This window comes from Argopecten irradians, chromosome 9 (assembly GCF_041381155.1).
Source record: "Argopecten irradians isolate NY chromosome 9, Ai_NY, whole genome shotgun sequence".
Taxonomy (NCBI): domain Eukaryota; kingdom Metazoa; phylum Mollusca; class Bivalvia; order Pectinida; family Pectinidae; genus Argopecten; species Argopecten irradians.
Window position 1 is genome coordinate 25,477,488 of NC_091142.1, and position 9,259 is coordinate 25,486,746.

At 35.5% G+C, this 9,259-nt stretch overlaps 1 protein-coding gene across 3 annotated transcripts in view; it reads right to left on the reverse strand.

Annotated features, from left to right (window-relative positions):
- Positions 1 to 8,778, reverse strand: part of LOC138331874 (NADPH--cytochrome P450 reductase-like) — a 30,293-nt gene extending 21,515 nt beyond the window's left edge. For 2 of the 3 annotated variants that reach the window (XR_011209739.1, XM_069279711.1), the window contains exon 1: positions 8,636 to 8,778. The gene's annotated coding sequence lies outside the window, so the exon portion shown is untranslated. The remainder of the gene's footprint in view (positions 1 to 8,635) is intronic. The other variant, XM_069279712.1, reaches the window with a different exon arrangement.
- Between the last annotated feature and the right edge of the window lie 481 nt (positions 8,779 to 9,259).

The window sequence follows — 9,259 nt, forward strand, 5'->3', positions numbered from 1 at the left end:
GACCATGTCAGGATCATTTCATGCAAGTTTCAGCCAAATCCCACCGGTAGAACTTGAGAAGAAGTTCAAAATGTGTTTTCAAGATGGCGGTTGTGGCGGCCATCTTGGATTTAGGATCGACCCGAAAAATAACAACACTTTGTCGGAACCATGTCAGGATCATTTCATGCAAGTTTCAGCCAAATCCGCTTGGTAGAACTTGAGAAGAAGTTCAAAATGTGTTTTCAAGATGGCGGCTGTGGCGGCCATGTTGGATTTCGGATCGACCCGAAAAATAACAACACTTTGTCGGGACCGTGTCAGGATCATTTCATGCAAGTTTCTGCCAAATCCCACTGGTAGAACTTGAGAAGAAGTTCAAAATGTGTTTTTCAAGATGGCGGCTGTGGCGGCCATCTTGGATTTCGGATCGACCCCGAAAAATAACAACACTTTGTCGGGACCGTGTCAGGAACATTTCATGCAAGTTTCAGCCAAATCCCACTGTAGAACTTGAGAAGAAGTTCAAAATGTGAAAAGTTAACGTAACGGCGGACGGCGCACGGTGGACCTCCAGCACGGGGATCTCAGCAGTCGAAACATGATCACTCATTATCAAATACTTGGAAACTTGAATGTAGAATATATAAAAACTGATAAAACCATGTCATCCATTTTTTTTTTTATATTTCACATTCAAGATTTTAATCCACCTACGCAACCGATAAATATAGAGGTATTTACCAATGATGGAAAATATTTTGTTATTTAAGCATTGAAGTCACTATTTTTGAATTTCATAGGGGTATGAAAGAAATTTTGTTTGTAAACTGTGTGAATCCGCGTAGCAGATTCTCACAAAAGTTTGCAAACAAAATTTATTTCATAAACCAATGAAATTAAAAAATAGTAACTTTAATGCTTATATAAATTTTTCCAGGCTTCTTTATAAAATGAAATACCTTTACACGTACGATTCCATTAATTTTATTTTTTCCAAATCGATACGCAACGTCAATGTTTTCTATTGTGACGTCAAGATAACGTCCGGTTTTTTGCGCCATTCTCGGATTTTATTTTTCTCCATCTTCTTTAGCTTATATAATATCAAATTGTGCATAAGTTATAATATTGTACAAATGTACACCATCAATCTTTTTAATCTGCATTTAATTTGAGGTATTTTAAGTGGAATTTGCTTTATAGGGAAGGGTGCATAATTAATGGGACAGGGTCTAATATTGGATACATTAACTATAAACAACCAAATGGCACAATATGTGTATGTAAACACTTAAAATATAATATTGTCATGAGTAATCTCCATGAATAGCTACAGGAATATATATACGACTATCCTTGAAGATGAACAATACACAGATGTATCCTCCACACTACATTAAAGCACATGTACCATGCTGGCATTTAATATGGAAATTTTTTTTCGATATGTTTACTTTTTAGTGTTTTATGCATATAGTTAAGTACATGAATGTAAATAGTTTATCCCAACTTTATATTATTTTTGTCATAAATACATGAACACCTGTTTATCTATACGGCCCTATATACCAGAGGTTTGTAGATCTTCTATACTGTGCCTAATACCATGAGGTTGTAGATACAGACCTATACCCAGAGTTGTAGATCTAAACTGAACATATACCAGAGGTTTAGAATCTATAGATCTATACTGACATATACCATAGGGTTGATCAGATCTATTACTGACCTATACCAGAAGGATGTAGAAGTAAACTGACCAATTACCAGAGGTTGATAGATCTAATACTGGCCTATACCAGATGGGTTGTAGATCTAAAGTGACCTATACCAGAGGTTTGTAGAATCTATAGTGACATATACCAGAGGTTGTAGATCAATACTGAGCCTATACAGAAGGGTAGTAGAACTATACTGACCTATACCAGGAGGTTGTTAGATTCTAATACTCGACCTATACCAAAGATTGTAGTATCTATACTTACTGACACTTATACCAGCTAGGTTGTAGATCTATACTGAACCTATACCAGAGTTTGTAGATCTATACTGAACCTATACCAGAGGTTATAGTATATCTATACTGTTCCTATACCAGATAGGTTGTATATCTATACTGTTCCTATACCAGAGGTTCCTAATACCAGAGGTTGTATGTATCTATACTGGACCTAAATCCAGTAAATAGTAGATTTAAAAACTACCCAATAGAGTGTTGTAGGATCTAACACTGGGGCCTATACCAGAGTTTGTTAGTGATCTATACTGGCCTATACCAGAGGTTGTAGATCTATATCTGACCTAAAACCAGTAATAGTAGAATTTAAAACTAGCTAGCCTATAGAGGTTGTAGATCTATACTGGCCTATACCAGAGGTTTGTATATCGAAAACTACTTGGCCTATACCAGAGTTTTTAGAGTCTATACTGGACTTTACCAGAGGTTGTAAGATCTATATTGGACTATAACCGAGAGGTTGTAGATCTATACTGACCTATACCTAGAGGTTTGTTAGATCTATACTGGCCTATACCAGAGGTTGTAGATCTATTACTGAAAACTATACCAGATGTTGGAGATCTATACAGGCCTATACCAGAGGTATACCAAGGTTGTAGATCTATACTGGCCTATAACAGAGGTTTGTAGATCTATATACTGGCCTATACCAGAGCGTTGTAGAATCTACACTGGCGCTATAACAGAGGTTGTAGATCTATACTGGCGCTATACAGAGGTGGTAGATCTATACTGGCCTATACCAGAGGTTGTAGATCTATACTGACCTATACCAGAGGTAGTAGGTCTATACTGGCCTATAACAGAGGTTGTAGATCTATACTGACCTATAACATGAGGTTGTAGATCTATACTGGCCTTTACCAAAGGTGGTAGATCTAAAACTTGCCTACTACCAGAGTGTTGTAGATTCATACTGACCTATACCAGATGTTGTAGATCTATACTGGCACTATACCAGAGGTTGTAGATCTATACTTGACATATACCAGTAGGTTGTAGATCTATACTGGCATATACCAGATGGTTGTAGATACAATACTGGCCTATATACCATAGGTTTGTAGATCTATACTGGCCTATACCAGAGGTTGTAGATCTATACTGACCTATACCAGAGGTTGTAGATCTATACTGGCCTATACCAGAGGTTGTAGATCTATACTGCCTATACCAGAGGTTGTTAGATCTATACTGACCTATACCAGAGGTTTATTAGATCTAAACTGACCTTTAACAGAGGTTGTAGATCTATACTGACCTATACCAGAGGTTGTAGATCTATACTGGCCTATACCAGAGGTTGTAGATCTATACTGACCTATACCAGAGGTTGTTAGATCTATATACTGGCCTATACCAGAGGTTGTAGATCTATACTGGCCTATACCAGAGGTTGATCTAATACTGATACCAGGAGGATTGTAGATATATACTGGCCTATACCAGAGGTTGTAGATCTATACTTCTGCCCTATACCAGATGGTTGTATATCTAGTACTGACCTATACCAGAGGTTGTAGATCTATACTGGCCTATACCAGAGGTTGTAGATCTATACTGGCCTATACCAGAGGTTGTAGATCTATACTGGCCTATACCAGAGGTTGTAGATCTATACTGACCTATACCAGAGGTTGTAGATCTATACTGACCTATACCAGAGGTTGTAGATCTATACTGACCTATACCAGAGGTTGTAGATCTATACTGGCCTATACCAGAGGTTGTAGATCTATACTGGCCTATACCAGAGGTTGTAGATCTATACTGGCCTATACCAGAGGTTGTAGATCTATACTGGCCTATACCAGAGGTTGTAGATCTATACTGGCCTATACCAGAGGTTGTAGATCTATACTGACCTATACCAGAGATTGTAGTTGTAGAACTATACTGCCTATACCAGAGGTTGTAGATCTATACTGGCCTTTACCAGAGGTTGTAGATCTATACTGGTCTATACCAGAGGTTGTAGATCTATACTGGCCTATACCAGAGGTTGTAGATCTATACTGGCCTATACCAGAGGTTGTAGATCTATACTGGCCTATACCAGAGGTTGTAGATCTATACTGACCTAAACCAGAGATTGTAGATTTAAACTAGCCTATACCAGAGGTTGTAGATCTATACTGGCCTATACCAGAGGTTGTAGATCTATATACCAAGGTTTGATCTATACTGGCCTATACCAGAGGTTTGTAGGATCAATACACGGCCTTATACCAGTAGGTGGTAGATCTATACTGGCATCTATACTGGCCTATAACAGAGGTTGTAGATCTATACTGGCCTATACCAGGAGTTGTAGATCTATACTGACCTATACCAGAGGTTGTAGATCTATACTGGCCTATACCAGAGGTTGTAGATCTATACTGGCCTATACCAGAGGTTGTAGATCTATACTGGCCTATACCAGAGGTTGTAGATCTATACTGACCTATACCAGAGGCATTAGTACATTAGGTTTGGGTACATGTATAAATAGTTGATCTACACACCTACATGTATATACCATGTGTACTTGTACTTTATTTACTCAGTCAATATAATACCTTATCACATCCATGCAGTCAGAACGTACGTTTTACCTACATACACCGGGACATGGATATGTGTGTCACTGTTATAAATAACGTCATCAGACTTGTGCAGCTCAAATATAGATGAGGTAATTTTAGAAGGGCTAATTGGGAAATCTGATGTAATTCTATATATTGTGTATATAGATGTATCAGCATTATTAATGGATGTGATGTGTATTAAGTTTTGGTAAGATAAATCACACACAAGTAAATTAAAAAAGTACAGAAGAACAGGGAAAATACACATATAATTCCAATCGAACCCAGTTCTCCAATGTAAAAACCTGCTGCTCATATCAATCAAACCCAGTTCTCCAATGTAAAAACCTGCTGCTCTATTAACTGAGCCAAATTAAGATACAAGCCCCACAAACCACAGCGACCCGCTCCTTTCACATTAGAAATGATTGTTATTTATGTTTGTTTGGAGCAAAAATAATATAAACTCTTGCATCTGTACACACAAAATACTTATAATAGTATAGTCCTTAGCAAAGTGTGAAGCACTTCTAATTAGGGGACGTAACACATATCGTATTCAATCCAATAAGCACTGATGTCCCTATAAGGCCAAATAGCAAAATATTCTTGTTTCTGGTAACACCCTTTAAAAATGAAGGGTTGGTAGGGAGGGATTTTTTTTATATATATTTTTTTCTCTTCATCCCAGTCTTGTAGTGACAAACTGTATTAGACTTTATTCAACCTTATATAAACCATGAATTTGATTCCCAGGAGACTGTTGGTGTCTTAGATTTACAGAATTTGTACCAAATTCTGGATTTTGTGAAAAACCAAACAAAATTTAGGTTGTTATTTGTTTGCTTGAGGACAAAACTGATAAAAAGTTTTTGAGAAGGCACTGATTTTATAGGATCGGTCTGGTTACCGGAAACACAAATATTTTTTTGTTTGGCCTAAATGCCCTTCGCCTTTTTGAGGCCTATAATGTGAATTGCCTGGGCATAGGACCAAACTATCAAAACTGTATAGGTTTGCAATAACTTCGTCTTAATAAACACATTTTCATTTTTTTTTTTTCATTCTTTGAATTATAAAAGCCCTTGGGGCTTATTGGGTCAAATACGATGTATAATTATGAAAATATAATTATTAATTAGGTTAAATTATCAAGTCCCGTAACTCATTGCAAATATTGATGGATTTTGACAAGTATCAAACCAATCCGAGATCTCATCAATACAAAGCAATATACCACATTTGGTTGAAATCGGACAATAAATATTTAGGTTATCGAGCAGAAACCATAGATATCTGTTTTGACGATTTTTAAGTCCCATGACACTTGCATATATTGACAGATTTTGACCAGTATCGAACTCATCCGAGATCACATTTATATAAAGCTTCAGCCAAGTTTGGTTGAAATCGGACAATAAATACTGAAGTTATCACACGGAGACCATTTCTCAGACGTCGACGCCAACATAGTGATACCTATAAGTGTAGCCCTTGCGTAGGCAACACGAAAAATCAATGTGAATATGATACTTTGCAGTAAGCTCATTAATCCCCAAACAGTTCTAATGCATTGTGATTCTGATGAATGTAAATCTTTATCCGACACAAGCTCAATAATATCTCTTTATATTTCTTATCGTTGAAGACGATGATTTGGAAGAGACTTAGTAATTTGCTTTCTTTATTTAAAGATGCTCCACCGCCGACAGAGCATAAATGATATTAATCATTTTAACAATAACTGGTGTTTAATCGTGTATATATATGTCTAATTAACACAAAAAATAATATAAAATAATTTATTTCGCCTTTGGTGCATGCGCAATCAGTACTTCATTCCATTAAGGATATAATATTGCGGAATTTTATCGGGATGCAATTAATTATTTTTCATACTGTTAGCTTGAAGTAAAATTAGAAGCTCAAACATTTCAATGGAGGTAATGGTGTAAAGTAAGTAACTTTTGTAACTGATGAAAAATACTAAATCGTCTGCTCCTGTTTTTATAGTGAAAAAATACCATTTGTCAGCGGTGAAGCATCTTTAACATATTTTTTTGCAGCTTTTTTCCAACCATTTGTTAAAAAAAATAATCTTGGGTAATACCAGTAATAAACCTTAGCTCTCACTACCAGCTTCCAATATAAATCTTATTATTGGCTGATCAAAATGCTGGCCTTGTCTTCATTCATGTTAGAACTTTAGAGTCATGTAGGGCTTTATTTTTAGAATGATTAGAAGCAAAATCTCGGCCCATAGGGAGGTAATTCTGAAATAGGGGTGACTATCGTTCACAATTTTAAATATTACAATACTATTGCTATCGAGGAAAACACTATTGTGATAGTTTAACTATTGCAAACTACAATTGCAATAGTATTGCAATAGTATTGAATTCTGAATTGCATTAAAATCCAGAAGATGAATTGGCCACCATGGTAGCAGAAAACAGTAGATTTGGACAATCTATGAAAATAAGGTGCATGCCTTAGAAATATAGATATAGTCATTTAACTGTAAAAATTACCTGTACAAAAGTACTGTATATATATAATTAATCAGCACAACTTTTGCAATTACATTTTAATACAGATTTGGCCATCTTCTGCACTTATTCATGCATGTGAAAACCATGGTTACAACAAAAAAATACCTGAAAAATTACAAAATATCAAGAGTTTTAGCCTAAAATTGCAGAAAATTGTTCTCATTTTTTTTTTAAGACCTGACTTAAATTGAGCACTTCTATCACAATGGGAAAATAAGCTAATTTATTTCATAGGTCGATTGTGTGGATTTTTCAATATTTTTGCCTAAACCCGCGTCATGACTGTTTTCGTAACACAATTTCCCCTTTGACTTATTTTTCTTTAATTTTTTTTTAACTTTTGTTTGCAAATTTCTTAATATTTATCATAAAGCTACTGCATATTTTATGATAAACTCAAATTTGTCATTTTTGAGCTTAAAATCTTGTTTCAAAATTTAATTAGTTGTTTTACAGTAATTTTTCATCAAAATGAATATAATTTTGGACCAAAATAAGAAGATTCAAATTTCCCTATATTTCGCCAAATTTTCCCCTATTTTGAAAAAGGGTAGTTTCCCCCGAAACCTAGATTGATCCCTGCTGCTAGCATCAGTACCAAGTCAAAGGCAAATGAAGATCATAATTGAAAACATTGTCGGTGTGTGCGTTTTGATTAAATAGCATGGAAAAAGTGACATTTCATCATGACTGTTAGTCTGTTTATCAATCCTCTGTGAGTCTTTTATCAATTGATTTTAGTTCAAGTTACAGAAAAATAGCTGACAATTGAAACTATTGATAGTATGGCGTACTATAAGCCATTTTTATCGACTTTTTGAAATTGCCATCAATTGATCGACTTCAGAGGCACACAATAGCAATATATCGATAGTCTGATGTATTGTTACACCCCTATTCTGAAATACATTGTATGCAAAGATAATTGTTTGATTGATTGTTTATCAATATAAATTTTGCCTTATGGCCTACAACTATGGGATGATGCCCAAATGATTTGCTGTCCATCCAGATCTAATATTATTTGATTAATCTTGGGGCACAACTCCACAATTGATCATATCGTATTTTGTTCCTAGTCGATTACATGTTACAATGTTCATTTCATTACATCAAGCCATTGTCACTGATAATTCAATTTTAAACAAATCTAGCTGACAGGGCGTGACCTTTCGCCAGACCCCCGTGTGTACTGTAGTGACAGGTCAGAATCGAGGACGTTTACATGTACCTATATGTCGTAAATTACATAATTTACAAGCTGTTACATTTAATACATGGACGATAATCGTTCCGAGTTGTTCAAACGGTATCTTACAAGGGTTACATCGAGTAAAATGCAAACGAAAAAAAAATATTAACAACTACTGTAGCCCAGAAAAACGTTTGAAGTTCCTACGTGACGAAAAACGTCGAGAGCAATGCTCTGAGCATGATGACGGCTAGCTTCAGATTATGTAAACTTAAAACATAAATAGACATTATGATATTTGTGTCGATCATCGCCTTACCAAACCGGAATCTCAAACAAACAGCATGCAAAATCCTTTCAGAATAAACCTCTTCTCACCATACACTCAGTTTCAATTGAGGTTTTATATAACGCTTCGTACAGCTGACAAGACTCGCTGACCCGAGTCCAAATGAAGCGAATGTGAACTCTACTTCCGGTGACGTATTGGGGAGTGTTCATTATTTTTGTCGATGCGTTGATGTAATTTACACAACGTATGATATCACATGCACTTTGATCAGAAATATCAAGGACGTATATATTAATAACCATTATCTAACTCTTTTTTAATGTAATTCTATCATGATGATGAGCTAACTTTCCGAACTGGCTTTTGATTTTTTTTTTAAATGGGTACTGTAGTAAACGAGATTGATAATTTTGTGGAGTCAGAAAAAATATTAATTCATGCGTTAACTACACTTGTCATTTTCTTCTGAACAATTCATTTAAAATGAAATAAATGTTAATTTTCATAACGCGAGTCGTTTAATTTATCTTTCACGCAGGCCCCGTCTTCCTGTGGGCCAGACGGCAAAACATAGATAATACTACAAATGTATCTAAATCTCTGATATAGGCCTAGTGGAACTGTTAGATTACGCAGGGACTACCAACTTTA